The 19,045-nt window shown below is 31.9% G+C and overlaps 1 protein-coding gene across 4 annotated transcripts in view; it reads left to right on the top strand.

Annotated features, from left to right (window-relative positions):
• The window catches only part of LOC109612410 (potassium voltage-gated channel subfamily H member 8), a 1,874,382-nt gene that overhangs the window by 1,704,651 nt on the left and 150,686 nt on the right, over window positions 1–19,045 (top strand). The gene's annotated exons all lie outside the window — the stretch shown is intronic.

The raw sequence follows: 19,045 nt of genomic DNA, 5'->3' as shown, positions 1-19,045 counted from the left end.
ATCGATCAATAGATATGTGTATATAAAATCTAAATTTTTGAGAGGTACCTCCGATTTTAATGTTATATCTCCAGTTCCAAGTGGAATTTCAAAAATTTACTTTCAGGCAATATTGTAGTATATTTGGAAATTTTCAGAAAAATCTGTTAAGCGGTTTTCGAGTCCGTAAATTACAAACAAACAAACATACAAACCTTTTCCACTTTTATAGATATAGATGTTTCCTTTACCTAAGGTGGAGGGCATAAAAAGTTCGGCCCGACCAAACTTAATGGTTTTTTTCTTGTTCAATCTATAAAGAATTTTATGAAGGACAATTTTGAGAAAAATCGAGATATACGGGCTGACAAAGTTAATATACCGGTCATGGTATGGTGGAGGGTATAAAAGTGGCCCAGACCGACTTTAGGAATTTCTTTACTGGTTTGACGTTTGATATTATAATGTTTTTTGCCACATTTTTACATAGTTTTCTAAAAATTGCCATTTGTTGACCATGATGGGGTCTAGCTCCGATGGCGAAACATTGTATGTATAGGTCCACGATTTGGTATAGCCCCCATAGAACGGTACCTCCCGATATTCCTTATTTTAATGGTTTTACTACATTTTTCACGGATTTGTCTAATTTTTGGTATTTGTGGGTCATAATGGGTTCTAGCTCCGGTGGCGAAACATTGTGTATAGGTCCTTATTTTTGTATAGCCCCATATGCCGGTACCTACCGATATTTGGTATTTTGATGATTTTTGCCACATTTTCCCACGAATTTGTCTAAAATATTTATTTCTAGCTCGGATGGCGAAACATTGTATGCATAGCCCCCATGTAACGGTACCTCCAGATATTCGACATCTTGATAAAAATCGGCATTTGCAGTTCATAATGGGTTGTTTCAAATTTGGTTTTTAGAAGATTTGATAGATGGCGATCTTTAAACTATAAAATTGTCTATCGAGGTTCCCGTTTGGTAGAGACCCATGTAACGGGCTCACCCACTTTATGGTTTTTTTTTTAACAACAGTTTAACTGCATTATTGAAAAGGTATTACTTCTATAAGAATTTTAAAGTGAAACACGCTTGAATTCAGATACTTTTATATAAAAACTAGCCGAACCCGGTGCGCTTCGCTACCCCTTTTGATTTTATATGCATTCAAAATTTTATATACGAATATTTGTTGGTATAAATAACTAAGACAAAATCAAAAAATTAAAAAAAAAAAACGTAATTATTATAATACTTTATTGCGTAAACAAACAAATCTCTCGGTCTACGTGAACGTGCAGGAAACAGCTGACCATTACAAATGTAGGAACATGTCAACTCGAGTTCACTTATTGCAGCAGAAATACAATTCAATTAGCTGGCTATTGTTAATTGTGGAAATTAAAACTATAAATTCACGAAATGTACTAAGTGGTGACAACATATTTTTCACATGCGGAAATAATGGGGCTAGATTCATTTATATATATATATATATATATATATATATATAATAATGGGGCTAGATTCATTTCTATATATATATGTATGTATATATATATATATATTTATATATATATATATTTATATATATATATATATATATATATATATATATATATATATATATATATATATATATATATATATATATATATATATATAAATGAATCTAGCTCCATTATTATATATATATATATATATATATATATATAAATATATATATATATATATATATATATATATATATATATATATATATATATATATATATATATATATATATATATATATATATATATATATATATATAAAATAATGGGGCTAGATTCATTTATATATATATATATATATATATATATAAATGAATCTAGCCCCATTATTTCCGCATGTGAAAAATATGTTGTCACCACTTAGTACATTTCGTGAATTTATAGTTTCAATCTATATATATAAAAATCAATTGTTGTTTGTTGGTAACGGAATCAGTTGAAAACGGCTGGACCGATTTGCATAATTTTTTGTACAAACGTTCGTCATACCCCGAGTTAGGTTTTTGAAGAAAAAAATATTGACCACGCCTTTTATGCCCACTATTTCGATTTATCTGAAATCTTTATATTTGCCAAAATAGTGAAGATATCGGTTTGAGGATTATTACACGAGATGCTGTTGGCTTTCCATCCCACCCTAAGTACTTATTTAGGGGCTGAGGAACGCGCCTACTTTTAAATCTATCTCTCTATATGTAAAAGAAAGTTGTGTTAGTTACTACTCTTATAACATAAAGACCGCAGGTCTGATCGATTTAGACAAATTCGGAATTGCCTCTTGGCAGAAAAGAATAAAATCCAAAAAAAAATCGCGTAAAAATGTGAAATTTGAACATTTTCATTTTGACTTTTAAAATGTACAATAGTAATGTTTTATATTGCATATTTTTTTCCATTTTGACTTACTATTTTCGAATGTACATTTGTAGTGTTTTTTTTTTTTTTTTTTTGAATTCTAATATGATGTGTAGGGTTTTTTTGGGTAATATAAAGCCACAACGGATAAAACTGTTATTTATAGATTTTATGTATTTATTCGTAATACCCAAAAAATACATAAAATCTATAAATAACAATTTTATCCGTTGTCGCTTTTTACGAAAATTCTAGAATCGGGAAAAATCGACAATTTTTCAATGGAATCGAATTTCAAAATAATAGTACATTCTACCGAGAAACTTAGTAATCACCTTTAAAAATTTGCCGCAAAAAATCAGCGAACCAGTTGAAGATTCTTTTTCTTTTTTCTATATTGAAGTGTACATTTTTTTATTGAATGAATAATGAATAATATAAAAATGAAATGAGAGCGCAATACGATGTTAAATGCTTTCTACCCCAGGACCTACACCGTGCTTCAGCTGGAAGATGCGAACACATTTAAACAAACAAAAATTACAGAAGAAACGTTATGGGGTTAATTTCAAAAAGTGGACCTGCTTCTTTCATATGACAATAAATTGTCAAATGAAAACACAAAATGCAAAATACATTGGGACTGCAATCAGTCAAATACCGACTATATAGAACGCAAAATAGAAATTCCACCTAAACATTCAAGATACCTTAAATCGCTTTGGCAGGTCATAATATGGATCATAACCCCTGATAACGGAACAACCCGATTTCAAGTATATTCTACATTTTAATCATATTTTTCGTACTAATTTTAGCTTATGTTGATAATTTAAGAAGAAACCATCTTTGCAAAAAATTATCACGTTTTGGTATCACCATCATATGATTTAAGGTATTTTCGGGGTCTTGGCCACTTTTTCATTTTTTGACTCTTATTTGACATCTTTGTTTCTAAGGGGGAAGAAAACCTCTTCTTATAAAATTTTTATTTTTCGGAAAAGTGCGCATCTTAGTCTTGAGGCTACCTGGGGTAAAAAACCCTGGGGTAGAAAATCATCTTACAAATAATTATCCACATAGGAATTTATTTAAGTATAGTCCCCACATTAGTATACCCCAAGTCCACTTTCCCAACCAATGTGTGGTCAGAAAAGAAAATATGGTATTCTATTGAATTTGTAACCCCCAAGAGAATATTGGTTGGGAACGTAGATTTGGTATGTACGTCTATATGAAATAAACTCCGAAATGTCAATCTGGGACTCATTCAGTCGGAAATTGTGGCAGAAACATAACAAAATACGAAATTATAAAGTAACTTTATTGGATCTCCACCGCACAATTTAAACGACAAACAATTAATGCCCATCTTACGGTAATCGGAGCAAAAGAGTAATTCTTTTGGCTATTCTGACAACATTCTGCCTTCAAGTATGAGGTGGACTAAACTGAATACCACGCAGTACAGGATTTTAAACGTTGGAAATACAAATTTCAAATTATAGCTAAAGCATTCAATTTTTACAATATCAAAAATTGAGCTGAATTTTCACATGGGGCTATTATAGATGTTCTTTATCATATAGGTATTTAACACTCAAATTAAAGGCTATAGCTGAAAAATAAGATCAGGCTATTCAAAATTTCTAAAACCGACGGTAATTATAATTTTTGCCCTGAATATTAATTTATATTTAGTCATGGAATCATTACTCATAATCAAGTCATTACTTAAAATCAAAACTGGAGTAATTATAATGGAGTCATTACTTATAATCAAAATTGTTCCGCCTACATAAGTCAGATCTGTGATTTATTATGCTTTAAAGACTAAAAGTACGGGCCGGCAACGCGGACCGGGCCAGCTAGTATATATATATATATATATATATATATATATATATATATATATATATATATATATATATATATATATATATATATATATATATATATATATATATATATATATATATACATATATATATATATATATATATATATATATATATACATATATATATATATATATATATATATATATATATATATATATATATATATATATATATATATATATATATATATATATATATATAAATTAACAATAGCCAGCTAATTGAATTGTATTTCTGCTGCAATAAGTGAACTCGAGTTTGCAATTTATTACCCCGTATTATTCGTGCCCTCAAATTGTGGGTCAATGCTTCTTAATAAAATCATATCCCAATCTGAACCGATTTCAATATAATTTGACAAAATTTACTTTTACACTAAATTCCGTCACACCTTCCATAGTTCATTAATATTGGAGGTACATACCGTGTTTGTTGCATCAAATATGTTAAATAGGCCGAGAAAATATATATGGGAGCTTTATCCAAATCTTAACCAATTTCTAATTAATTTGTCAAATTTATTTTTGTAACAAAATTCCGCCACACATACGGAATTTCACAGTAATCGGACATACATATTGTGTTTGGTACATAACATACATGAGATCGGGGGAAAAATATATATGGCAGCTATATCCGAATTTGCACCGATTTGAATATAACTTAACAAATTTATTTTTGTTCCAAATTTAGTCACCCATGCCGAATTTCATTGGAATCGGACATACCTATCGTGTTTGGTGCATCAAATATGTTAAATCGGCCGAAAATATATATGGGAGCTATATCCAAATCTGAACAGATTTCAATATAATTCGACGAATTTATTTTCTGATAACACATTTCAAATTTCATTGGAATCGAACATGCATATCTTGTTTTTGGCATAAAATAAACGAAATAGGTCGAAAATATATATAGCAACTATATCCAAATCTGTACTGTTTTCAATAAAATTTGGCAAACAAATTTTATAGACAAATTCCATCACACATTTCAAATTTCATTGAAATGTGGCGTACACAGCGTGTGTAATGTATCAAATACATGAAATCGGCCGAATATATAAGAGAGCTATATCTAAATCTGAACCGATTTCAATATAATTTGGCAAGTACACCCGTCACACCTTCCATAATTCATTAATATTGGAGGTACAGACCGTGTTTGTTGCACCAAATATGTTAAATAGGCCGAGAAAATATATATGGGAGCTTTATCCAAATCTTAACCAATTTCTAATTAATTTGTCAAATGTATTATTGTAACAAAATTAGCCACACATTCTGAATTTCACTGTAATCGGACATACATATTGTGTTTGGTACATAACATACATGAGATCGGGGGAAAAATATATATGGGAGCTATATCCAAATCTGCACCGATTTGAATATAACTTAACAAATTTATTTTTGTACCAAATTTAGTCACCCATGCCGAATTTCATTGGAATCGGACATACCTATCGTGTTTGGTGCATCACATATGTTAAATCGGCCGAAAATATATATGGGAGCTATATCCAAATCTGAACCGATTTCAATATAATTCGACGAATTTATTTTCTGATCACACATTTCAAATTTCGTTGGAATCGAACATGCATATCCTGTTTGGGGCATAAAATAAACGAAATAGGTCGAAAATATATATAGAAACTATATCCAAATCTATACTGATTTCAAAAAAAAATTGGCAAACAAATTTTATAGACAAATTCCATCATACATTTCAAATTTCATTGAAATGTGGCGTACACAGCGTGTGTAATGTATCAAATACATGAAATCGGCCGAATATATAAGAGAGCTATATCCAAATCTGAACCGATTTCAATATAATTCGGCAAGTATATTTTCGTCACTCATTCCAAATTTGGAGACTGTATCTGTAATCGATCAATAGATATGTGCACATAAAATCTAAATTTTTGAGATGTACCTCCGATTTTGATGTTATGTCTCCAGTTCCAAGTGGAATTTCAAAAATGTACTTTCAGGCAAAAAAGCAGTAAGTTCGGCCAGCCCGAACTTTGCATACCCTCCACCATTTGGAACGAATTAGAAAATTTTCAAAAAAATAAAATCCATTAAAAAATCTTTTAAAATCGTTAAAATATCTAATATAGGAATGTGCCGATATATGGGGGGATATACGATATTGTGGACCTATAAAGACAAATCTATGTCTGGGTGTAAAGTACTCACAAGGAACTCCTTGTGTGGTTTTTCAGATAATTCCATTGGAAAAAGTGGCTAAAATCATCAAAATACCGAATATAGGGGAGTACCGTTATATGGGAGATATACGATATTGTGGACCTATATAGACGATTCCGTTTCAGGGGGTAAAGTGCTCACAAAGAACTCCGTGTGTGGATTTTCAGACAATACGATTGGAAAATGTGGCTAAAATCCGTATATATGGTACCGTTATATGGGAGTTATACGTTATCGTTAACCTACATAGAGAATTCTCTGTCGGGGGGTAAAGTGCTCACAAAGAACCCCTTGTGTACAAAGAACCCCTTGTGACCTTTCCTTTGAAAAATGTTTCTAAAAACATCAAAATACCGAATATCGGGGGTACCGTTATATGGGGGCTATACGATATCGTGGACATCTTCGAACTTGACCTGCCTGCAGACAAAAGAGAGATCTGAAACAGAAACGAGGCATTTGTTTTCATTTTCTTTTGTGCGCCAAGTAAGTTTTCACGACTTAACCAAGAAATTATGTTACTTAACAAAAACTACCGTAGTTATGGCGTTCAAAACGCCAAGAATATCAGGAAACTGCATTGCCTTGTTTCACACAGGTAATTGAAAAGTCACCGAACGATAGTGTTATAAAGGCTACAATCATACGAGAAATGTCGCCACTGCAGCCGCATTATGAGGGAACAAGCTCATTTAATTCACCAGCTCATCGAATATATGAACTGGAATTGACCCCGGAGCATCATTTTATGAATTCTTAACTGTTTTTCAACAGTTGGACGATATTGTTTATAATGTTTATGAACGTAAAAAACAAAATTTTTACCAAGAAGTGCTATCCAAATCAAAGATATATCGTGTTGTTCTATTTGTGGCATTGACATTACCATCTGCTCTTCAAACTCCGGCTCACATTAAACTAATCGAATTCTATATACATTTGTCGGAATTCCAACTGGAAGACGATATTGGTCCAAGTCCTTCTCAGTTTCCTTGGCTGAAATAGTTTTGGCATGACATTTATCTGAACCGCGCGATCTTAGAGAAGCACTGTAAGAGTTTTGTCATAATTTCAATTCCCTTAACGACACCCAGAGGTATCATATTAATTGTATACTCGAAAAAGTAGATAAAAATGAAAATTTATTATATTTACAAGCAAAAAAAAAAAAATAAATAAATAAATAAATTATTAAGACTTAACAACAACAACAAGAAGTTAAAAAGCGGTAAGTTCGGTCGGGCCGAACTTTGAATACCCTCCACCATTTGGAACGAATTTGGAAATTTTAAGAAAATAAAATCCTTAAAAAATTCTGTTAAATTTTAAAAATACCGAATATTGTATTGGGGTCTATACGACGTGGACCTACATAGGCATTGTTTGCCATTAGCCATTACCATATTCAAATTCGAAACTTGAAATAAACGGTGAATAATGTAGCTAAAATCATCAAAATATCGTATATAGGGAGGTACCGTTATATCGGAGCTGTGCGAAGACCTGAACCAGCATAGACAATTTTCTGCCACAGGCTATAGCATCCACTACTAACTTCAAATACGATACCTCAAACAATTTCGGTGGGTATTGCATCTAAACTCTCAAAATACCGAATATAGGGAGGTACCGTAATATGGGGGCTATAAGAAGACCTGGACCTGCATAAACATTTTTCTGTCACAGACTGTAGTTCCATTACGAACTCTAAATACGTAATTTGAAACAATTCCGTTGAATAATGGCGCTAAAATCATCAAAATACCGAATATTGGGAGGTACCGTTATATGGGGGCTATACGAAGACCTGGACCTGCATAGACATTTTTCTGCCACAGACTTTAATTCCCATTACGAACTCTAAATACGTAATTTGAAACAATTCCGGTGAATAATGAAGCTAAAATCATCAAAATACCGAATTTTGGGAGATACCGTTATATGGGGGCTATACGAAGACGTTGACCTGCACAGACAATTTTCTGTCATAGGCTGTAGTATCCATCACGAATCCCTAATACCAAAGTTGAAACAATTCCGGTGAATAATGTCGCTAAAATCATCAAAATATCGAATATCGTGAGGTACCGTTATATGGGGGCTATATGAAAACGTGCACCTACATGACCATTTACGAACATAACTTGCATACTGGAAAAATTAACAGGTATGCAAAATTTTAGCCTTCTATCTCAATTCGTTTGAAAGATAGCATGATTACAACAGACAGACAGTCAGACGGACATAGCTAAATCGACTTAGAATTTTACGCTGATCAAGAATATAAATATATTGTTGGGTCTGACATGAGTATTTCGAGGAGTTACAAACGGAATGACAAAGTATGGTGGAGGGTATAAAAAACATTCCTAAAATAACTTTGAGCTGATCGTTCCAAGTTATATTGCGTTGAAGAATTATTTGCAATATACTCCACTCAAAGGATTTCTGCTTTTCTGCAATTATCTTGAACAACATGTATTCACAGAGAAGGATAATGATAATTGCAGCAACTATGTCCGAAGAGCATGATGTTATTGTAGGGATCTGGCTGCAGCTTACATAGTACTTTGTTGAAGCAACAATACAGAACATTTTTGGCATACATTTTTCGGTTTCAAGAATATAATGGTCACTGTAATAATAAATATTGTTCTTTTTATACCCTCCACCATACTATGGAGGGTATATTAACTTTGTCGATCCGTTTGTAACTCCTCGAAATACTCATGTCAGACCCAACAAAGTATATATATTCTTGATCAGCTTAAAATTCTAAATCGATTTAGCCATCCCCGTCTGTCTGTTGTAATCACGCTATCTTTCGAACGAATTGAGATAGAAGGCTAAGATTTTGCACACGTGTTCATGTAGGTCTACGTTTTCATATAGCCCTCATACAACGGTACCTCCCGATATTCGGTATTTTGATGATTTTAGCGACATTATTTACCGGAATTGTTTTAAATTTGGTATTTGAGATTGGTAATGGATACTTCAGCCTAAGACAGAAAATTGTCTGTGCAGGTCCACGTCTTCGTATAGCCCTCATATAACGGTACCTCCCGATATTCGGTATTCGGATGATTTTAGCGACATTATTCACCGGAATCGTTTCAAATTTGTTATTTGAGATTCGTAATGGATACTACAGCCTATGACAGAAAATTGTCTGTGCAGTTCCACGTCTTCGTATAGCACCCATATAACGGTACCTCCCAAAATTCGGTATTTGACCGAGCGCAGCGTACATATTGATGGAGTAATGTTGTCCCAAGTCGTACTAATATCAAAAAAATTCTTGGGATGAATGTTAATACATGTGAGCAGTATTCCGGGAATTTAAACAATGGAAGCATACCTTAACAGCTTTTAAAGGATTTTGAAGTTTAATTCTGATCCGCAAATAGCAACATAAACAATTGATATAATTTTTAAAGAGTCACCGACAAAATAACCTTTAATTAGTCTTAAGTCGGCGTCTTAATTCGTCGTATTCTACAAATTAAAATAGTATAGTTTTGTAATTTTGAAGAAGTATTTTATAATATAAATTTATTACTTCAGTATAATGAATGAAGGACTCCTATATTTCCAACTGCTATTTGGCAACATATATGGTATAATCATTAAGGAAAGTGCAAGTTTTGAGTCTGATTTTAAAAAGCTGATTAGTGTTATATGTTATCTTCCTCGTTACATCTCTAGTTCCTTCATCGTCAGTTCCAGTAATAAATAAATAAATTATATCTTAAGGCAGATGTCTCTTAGTTTGATTGATTTCGCAATCAATTTTGAGTAATAGAATTTCCATTCATAAATATCTTTTGCAAATGGAAACAGGATGTTGTAATCTATCTGGAACTTTAATGGAATGCAAATTAATAATTAAAAACACATGTCAATCATTAAATTAATATTTCAATTTGAATGATATATAGCGAATCCGCTTACCAACTCTAACCCTTTTTACTGAGAAGAACTTTGTATTTGTTTATGTACTCAATTGTAGGTACTTTACTATTTTTGAGTTCTTCCTGCAAGAAGTGATCTTTCCCATATTTCCACAACCATTTTTCATTTAAAGCCGTTGGATTTTAGAATATCTAATTCGTCGGATAATTTGTTGTAGTTATTGATGGCTTTAAGACAAAAACAGTGATATAAAGTCATATTATATAATTATGTTATAGCAAAATAAGTGTGCATACATACTAGGCTTTAAAGGTGGGGATTTGGCTTTTCGTTTTCTTATCCTCTCTAAGTAACCTAAAACAAATAACATTTTTAATGAAATTCGTCAAATCCATGTTTTCGTCTATACATACTGTCTGTTTGAGTTTTTATTTAGAATAAATACAATTAAAGCTGTTGTAATTTTAACGCGTGCCTTATTTTCCAACGTTTTAACATATAAGAATTGGTTAATATCAAGGATTGCGTTAATTTCCTAAAGATAGTTTACTGCTGAAATATAGAAATTCACTATTTCTACTTCGTCGTTTCTACTTCGTTGTCGTTATACTAAAGTACTTCAAATGAAAATCATACTTAAAGAAAAGATTTACTTGTCTTGATGGAAGACTTTGCAAAATATCCACACTGGTGAGAATATTTATGTCTTAGGAATTTTAAAATGACTCTTCTCCAATGCAGGATATTGCTTGGTGAGCAACTGTGAACAATTCTGTTGATGGAGTTTCCCTAATTCTACCAGAACCTATAGGTTCACCTTCAAAGGCGGAGTCCGTATGGGATACACAAACGTCAGCACCTAGGAAAATTAGGATTTAAAAAAAATATATACAACTCTTTTAACTAATACTTACTTGACAGTTGAACTGACTAACAAAAATGGAAAAAAAGCTTGGTTTTATCTTAAACCCTTTAGAGAGTATGTCTACATCAACATCTCCTCCTATACTGTAGCCTTTTCGAACTGTCATAAAAGCAAACAAAAATACTAACATAATCAGGAATCATTTCCTGACAACATCCATTACATGGTAGCCATAAAAACATTTATTAATTTCAAAAATGATATTGTTGCATTTGGAGTTCTTGCTGTCTGTGTGGATCATATTTCGCCTGGGAACATCATTCGACAATTGCTAAATCGGCAAGTTTAGCATTGGCACATTTGGTTGGTTTGACTTTGTGTTGTTTGTTAAAAATTCATTATGTTCCGGTCGCTAACTCCTCCCCCTCTAAGTTCATGCGTCCTCGCATGATCAGTCACATATTAGAGGAATGGAAGGTCGTGAATCTTCTTACTGTTAGGACCTCTTAATGGTAATCATAGGTTTGATTTTGAATGGGTGTTTACATGAGCATTTTTCAAAATTTCTATTTCCTACTCTGCATTAGAGGACTCTGGTTTACTTTTAGGTGAATTATTTTCAAAATTGGGAGTTTCATTTCTTTTCCTCCCTTTTGTTAAATAGATGATGGTAGCCAAAATTACCAATGTTTATGGTAAGGTTTATTTTATTTTCGATTTTTAGTCTATCGATTATGTGGGTATTGTTAACAATTGCTGCTTTCATTCTTTCCAAAGTTATCACTTGTTCTTGAATACTGGAACTACTTGGCTGCAATAGTGCAGGCAGAGGTTTGGTAAGAGAGACCTGAGTTGTTAGATATTTTTGGTTCCCAACTCGAACTGTAGAATTTAGGTGATGAATTATGAAACTGCCATCTATATTTATTGTTGAATTGTCGATTTCTATTTGCCCTTTGTACTCGTTCAGTTAGATCATGCTGTCGTCAATTTCTTCGACTAGTGCCGCATGTTCGTCGTTGGTTGTTGTGCAGCGGGATGGTTTACTCCTTAGCAGATTTGGAATACATTCAGATTTACTTATGTCTAGGATATTATCAATTTCGCAAATATTGATCTTATTATAATTCTTGCAGTCACTCTTAATACCAAACATCTTGTCATTACATCTTAAAACATTTTTTAAATATTGTCCTAATTATTTTATTATTTTTCCTTACGGGTTTAATTAAAAAATTGTCACAATTTTCATTATTAGTTGTAGGACAATATAAATTATTTCATTATTATTTGAAGCGACTTTAACTTTTGAAAAATTTAATAGCTCATCCATATTAGCAAATGGTATGTTATCATAAAAATTTTTACCTCTGTATTAGAAAAAATGAATGAATTTACAATGTTTGATTTGGCCCAATGAATGAATTATTTTATTTTCTATTATTTCGAAATCATGGTGGTCCGGACTACCGGCTAACTATTTCCAGGCGCTACCAATAAAGTCCAGAGATCTTTCTTTCATTGTTTTGGATTTAAGTCTAGATAGACAGGATATAATTTGGGATACGGAATACGATAGATACGGTAATAATGAGTTATTGTTGTTGTCACGTATGTCAATTACATTTTCTAACGTTTCTATCAAATTTTCATATTGTATCAAGTCAATTGTATGGACAAGTTTGAAAACGCCGTTCTGAATTTTCGCGGTCCCTGTATAAATATAACAACAAATAAATGTAATAAAATTTAGTTCTTAATATGTTTCCTATGAACGATCCTCCCACTTTCGGTCACTACAGTTGAATGTCTGTTTTCTTTACTAGCCCTCGTTTGAATTTTTCGGATAATTTTGTTCCAAGTCTTTTGTTAACTCTGACAAAAATCTCCTGTCCGTGTGTGTATTGTTTGTTTTCGTCTTTATCTTTGTTGTGATTGTTCAAATCCTTTTCCTGTTTCCTTTTCAGCATCCCTTGTTCTTTAATAGCTTCCTGGGGAAAAATACACAGTCCTCCCAAAAAATATATCTACTGGTTTCTTACCGATTGTAGGATGTATTGAGTGGTTATATTCGTTTACGGATCGTTCCAAAAGCTCCTCCAAATACCTACAAATACCTTCCTCCTTGAGACATCTCAAAATTTCGGCCAATGTTGAGTGAAATCGTTCGATTTGGACATTGGCTTCACTTTTGCATGGTGGAGTTGTAAACACCTCTATTCCCAATTCATCTTTCATCATAAAAAGTATGGTTGCAGAATTCAATGATTTTTTGTTGTCCATAACAACCGTTTTGGGAATTCCATAGAAAAACAGAATATCTCTCAAAGGTCTCCTAATATCCTCTATTGATTTTGTTTTAAATAATAATCCCCCATCTCCTCGTAAGAGTTTCGTAAGTGGCTTTGCTATGTTTGCATATCCTTTTATGAATCTTAAATAGTATCCCGAAAGACCAAGAAAAGATCGAAGTTCCTTTACATTATTAGGATATGGGAAATCCACGATAGCCTGAACTTTCTTTGGGTTAGCTTTTATACCGTTATGTGAAACAATAAACTCAAGGAATTCCACTTCTTCTTTGAAAAACTCGCATTTATCGAGTTGTACTTTCATATTTGCACTATTAAGTGTTTCAAAAATGGCTTCTAGATTCTTAAAATGTGAATATTCGTCTTTGCTAAAGATAATAATATCATCGATATAAACAAAGCATCTCTTACCTATGTGTTCCCTTAAAATGTCATCTAAAGCACGTTGGAATATCGATGGCGCGTTTTTAAGTCTAAACGGTAACCTTAAGAATTCTTATTTTCCATTATTTACAGAAAATTCAGTTTTTTCTACATCTTCCATCCTAAGGGGTATATGGTGGAAACAACTCTTTAAGTCAATAACTGCAAAATATTTATTTCCTCCTAAATGAGAAAAAACGTCATTTAGCTCGGGAATTGGATATCTATCTGCGATAGTTACTGTATTAAGTTTTCTAAAGTCCACAACAACTCTATACTTGTCTTTCCCGGATGCATCTTGTTTTTTGGGACAATAGAAATTGGTGAATTATAGGGGGAACGCGATGGTAGGATTATTTAATTTTTTAGTATCTTAGATATTTCTTCGTCAACAGTACTCCTTAGAGCCATTGGATAGGGGTAATTTTTTGAATAAACGGGGGTTTTAGTTGTTGTTCTTATCTCACCTACGACCCTAGTCGTGTACGTAAGGCTTTCGTCAGGGTCTGCAAATAAACTCTTGTGCCGATTGACGATGTTCTCCAACTTCTTCTTATATTCCGAAATATGGTTTGTCCTAATTTCGATATTGTTTACGCTCTGAGAAATGTACTGTTTCATTGGGACTTTTCTACCTCCCTTAACGGTGAAATAATCCTCGGCAGTATGAGTCACAGCTGAGAATTCTATTAAACTATCGTTTCCTAATATTGCATCAAATGTTTCTAATTCTGGTAGAAGAAAACAAATTTATAAATTTATGCTGTGTTATTTCGATGTCACCCTTAATGGACTTTGCTTTAAAATTTCTTTCGTTTTGTTTCGGACTTTTTATAAATTTTGGGTTAATGTAATTTTTATTGCTGCCAGTGTCTAGTAATATTTTTAATTTTTTGTCGTTCCGCATTTTTGCTTCGAAATATAGTAATGAGAAACAGTTTAATCTAAAAAATTAACAGCAAGCTGAACATCATTAGTTTCATCTTCTTTCTTTTCGATCGTTGTTACTTCCTCAGGAATTTGATGAAAGTAATCAGCATTGTATTCAAAATCCACGTTCTGGTTATGATGGCTCATATTACCATCTTCCGGCCGTTAGTAATCATAAAAGGTTTCCTTCGGCATACAATCAGCATTTATATGGAAATTTCACTGAAATTTACTCGCTGGAATTTGAAAAGATGTTCCTGGTCTTTTTACTAAAATTGTTAGGTGGTCTGTTCATGTAATCGACCTGGAGGGATTGGATTGAATTATCTACATCTATGGGCTCTTGTCGCCGATTTTGAAGATTATTTGTGAAAGCTGAATTCCTTCTAAAGTTTTCAGGAATGTTACGGTTGTGATTGAAACTAATATTACTATTGAGATTTGGATTAAGGTTAGGATGAAAGTTTGGGTTGTGGTTTAAATTTTGATTGGGACTAAAAGTCGGATTAAAATTCAAATGATTGTTTGGGTTACGGTTAAAGTTTGGGATCATATTACGTCTAGGTGGAAGAGGTGGTCTCAAGGACGGTGTTCCACCAACATACGCAAGTTCGGGATAAAATACTCTCCCATTTGTAAAAGTCGCCGCACCGATCTTATCCTTTTGTACATTATTTCTGATGGATTTTCCATGGGCATAATTTCTCATAAATGTCATATTGTCCAGCTTTAGACAGATATGTAATGCTTGTGGCAAGGATGTTGGTTCGCGTACGCTTAATAATTTCGGCAAATCTCCATTCAAACTTCTTACAAACGTATCTAATGCTTTTTCCCTGTAGGTGTTTGTCATGGCGTGAAGGCTACTTTCTTCCTGATCTAGGGAAGAGACTTTGTCAAGTAATAAAGAAAGGTGCTGGTAAACGGCTTGATAAAATTCTGTTATACTCCTATTACCTTGACACAATGTCATCATCTGGTATTCCAGCGTTCCAATGTCCCTTTTGTCCGAATAATGTTTTGAAAGACACTTTTTAATGCGTGACCAATCTCGTGGTGTCCGATACGACTCCAAGGCGGTATCTGCATCACCTATGATTTTAGTGCGAATTGTGTGAAGAATTGCGTAGTATCTTCCAGTTCCCTTTACCGAGTCATAGAGCTTCAAAACTCTTTCTACGGACTTTCGCCAAGAGTTAAACTCTCCTGGCTTACCAGAAAACTCTCTCAAGGTCCTAACTATGTCGGGAACCTAATCTAATTCTTCTAACCTTGCAGTGACTGTCCCTATGGGGTGATCAGCTCCCTCGTCAGCCAAATGATCAGACGATATCTGCAAAGCTTCTTTTATCATTAGAGATATCTGTTCCATTTGTAATTTGTGGATGATCCTGTTGTTTGTACCGTTGGTTGGGTCATGGTCAGTGTTCTATTTAGTCTGTCCGTAAGATTATTGATCGTTTCGTCAGGCATTGTAATAGAAGGACAATCAGTTTTAAGGAATAAGTTCCAGAAGACAAAACAATGAATATTTAAGTGTTGCAAAAACTTTGTGTGATAAAAAAAATTGTACAATCTTAATTCTTTCTATTTCTTTAAATTAAAGCAAAATAATAACTTATTAGTATGATCTTACGCTAATATCTGGAACATAGCTGGATATATGTTGATTTCTGAGCGATTCCGATGTTGTTCTGTTTTTCTTCTCGTTGATTGTTTAATAATTTTTGCTTCTCAGTGATTTGTTTTTTTTTATGGTTAGTTGTTTGTTTATTTTTTTTTTTTTTTTTTCATTAACAGTTATTTATTTTTTTTGTATTTCTTTTATTTATTTTAGCTTTATTGTTAACATAAATGTTCACTGTATGGTTCTCTTTTCTTTATATATATTTTTTTGAAATTGTAACTGTTTTCTTTATTTTTTTCTTTGAATTTAATTTATTGTTTTCGTTTGTTTTTTTCTTATCTTCTTTTATATTATTAATCACACTCGAATATTTATTATTTCCTTTTTTTTATCAATTAAGTTTTGATTTACCTTGAATTTTTTCTTTAATTTATTGTTTTCTTTTATTTTTAATCATTTTTTATGTTACTTTAAAAACGTTTCTCTTTTTCTTTATTTTTTTATGATTCAATAATTTCTTTTTTTCACTTTGTACAAAACTGTTTCTTTTAGTTTTTAATAATTTCTCTTTGTTCACTTAAATCTTTTATTTAACAAAATTTTGTAGAAAACTCTTTCTTTTATTTTTTTATAATTCTTTTTTGTTCACTTTTGCCTTTATAATTTTTTACTGTTCACTTAAAAATTTTACTTAAATTTTTTTCACTAAGTTCCGTACACTACATATATATATATATATATATATATATATATATATATATATATATATATATATATATATATATATATATATATATATATATATATATATATATATATATATATATATATATATATATATATATATATATATATATATATATATATATATATATACCAAAAAAATACCGAAATTTCGAGAAACATTCATGCAGCTTTGACGATTTCATTGGCCGTTTGAAGGCCATAATTCATGCCAAAGGTGACTAATTCGAAGAAATCTAAACTTATTCTAACATTTGATGCTATTTTCGACATTTTTTGCTTTCATTCAATAGAATTTAAAAAAAAATGTAAAAATTATGGCGTTTGACTTTGCTGCAGTTTTTTTTTATCTGCAACATATAATATACTAGCTGGTCCGGTTCGCGTTGCCGGCCCGTACTTTTAGTTTTTGATGCATATTTTTTAAAGAATAATAAAAATCACAGATCTGACTTATGTAAGCGGCACAATTTTAATTTTTAGTATTGACTCCGTAGTAATTTCTAAATAGAAATAAATATTCATAGCAAAAATTATAGTAAGTGTTTTCATGCCGCGGTTTTATATATTTTGAATAGCCTGATCTTATTTTTCAGCCATAGGCTTTAATTTGAGCGTTAAAAACCTAAATGATAAAGAACATATATAATTGCCCCATGTGAAAACTCAGCTCAATTTTTGATATTGAAAAGAGTTTAGCAACATTTTTCATTCAAATGAGCTGTAATTTGGAATTTATATTTCCAACGTTTAGAAAACCGTGCTGGTATTAAGTTTTGTACAACTCATAATTGAGGGCAGAGTAATTTCAGAATATTCAAAGATCTCTTTTACACCCTTTACTGAAAGATGAGAATTACTTTTTTTTGTCATTTAAATTGTGGAGACGCCCTAAAGTCCATATTTTTCATCATAGTATAATTCAATGACGATTAAACAAGTGTTCGGCCCCGTGCTAAATTCTAATATTCGTTATTTTTTCAATTTTCTGCAGCAATCTCCGGCTGAATGAAGCTCAGTTTGACATTTTGGAGTTTATATCATATAGACGTACATCCCAAATTTACGTTCCCAACCAATATTCTCTTGGGTGTTACAACTTCAATAGAATACAAAATGTTCTTTTCTGGTCACACATTGGTTGGGAAAGTGGACTTGTGGGCACACTTATGTGGGGACTATACTTAAATATAGCATTTTCAGATTAAATGAAACCTTTTGCAGCGGAAATGAAACCTTTTGCAACCGAAATGAAACTTTCAGATTTATAGAAGGAAAACTAACAAAACATTTTTATTTTTAGGGGTTTTAAATTAAATCAACTAACTATAAGTAATATATAGTTAAAGAGGAATATTATTGATTTTTAGTATCCATGTTTTTATAATATTATTTCTTAAATTTTCAGCTCCCGTGTAGATGTAGAAATATTAAAAAAATGTTTTTCAAGGTCTCCAAAAGACCAGAATTAGATACCTTTTTATAATCTCCTCCATGGAAAGGAGGGTTTATTAAATTTGTCATACCGTTTGTAGCACCACTAAATATTTCTCGTATATACAATCATGATCAATGTTGATTTAATGATGTTCACCTGTACGTCTATTGAAATCACGATATTGAGATGAAATTTGATGTAGAGCTTTGAAATTTGGCACAACATTGTATTGTGTCTAGGATGTTTGGTATTGAAAATGATATGGGGATGT

This window comes from Musca domestica, unplaced genomic scaffold (assembly GCF_030504385.1).
Source record: "Musca domestica strain aabys unplaced genomic scaffold, Musca_domestica.polishedcontigs.V.1.1 10, whole genome shotgun sequence".
In the NCBI taxonomy this organism is placed as follows: domain Eukaryota; kingdom Metazoa; phylum Arthropoda; class Insecta; order Diptera; family Muscidae; genus Musca; species Musca domestica.
The sequence above is the reverse complement of the archived record's forward strand: the minus strand, read 5'-3'. Positions and strand labels throughout refer to the sequence as shown.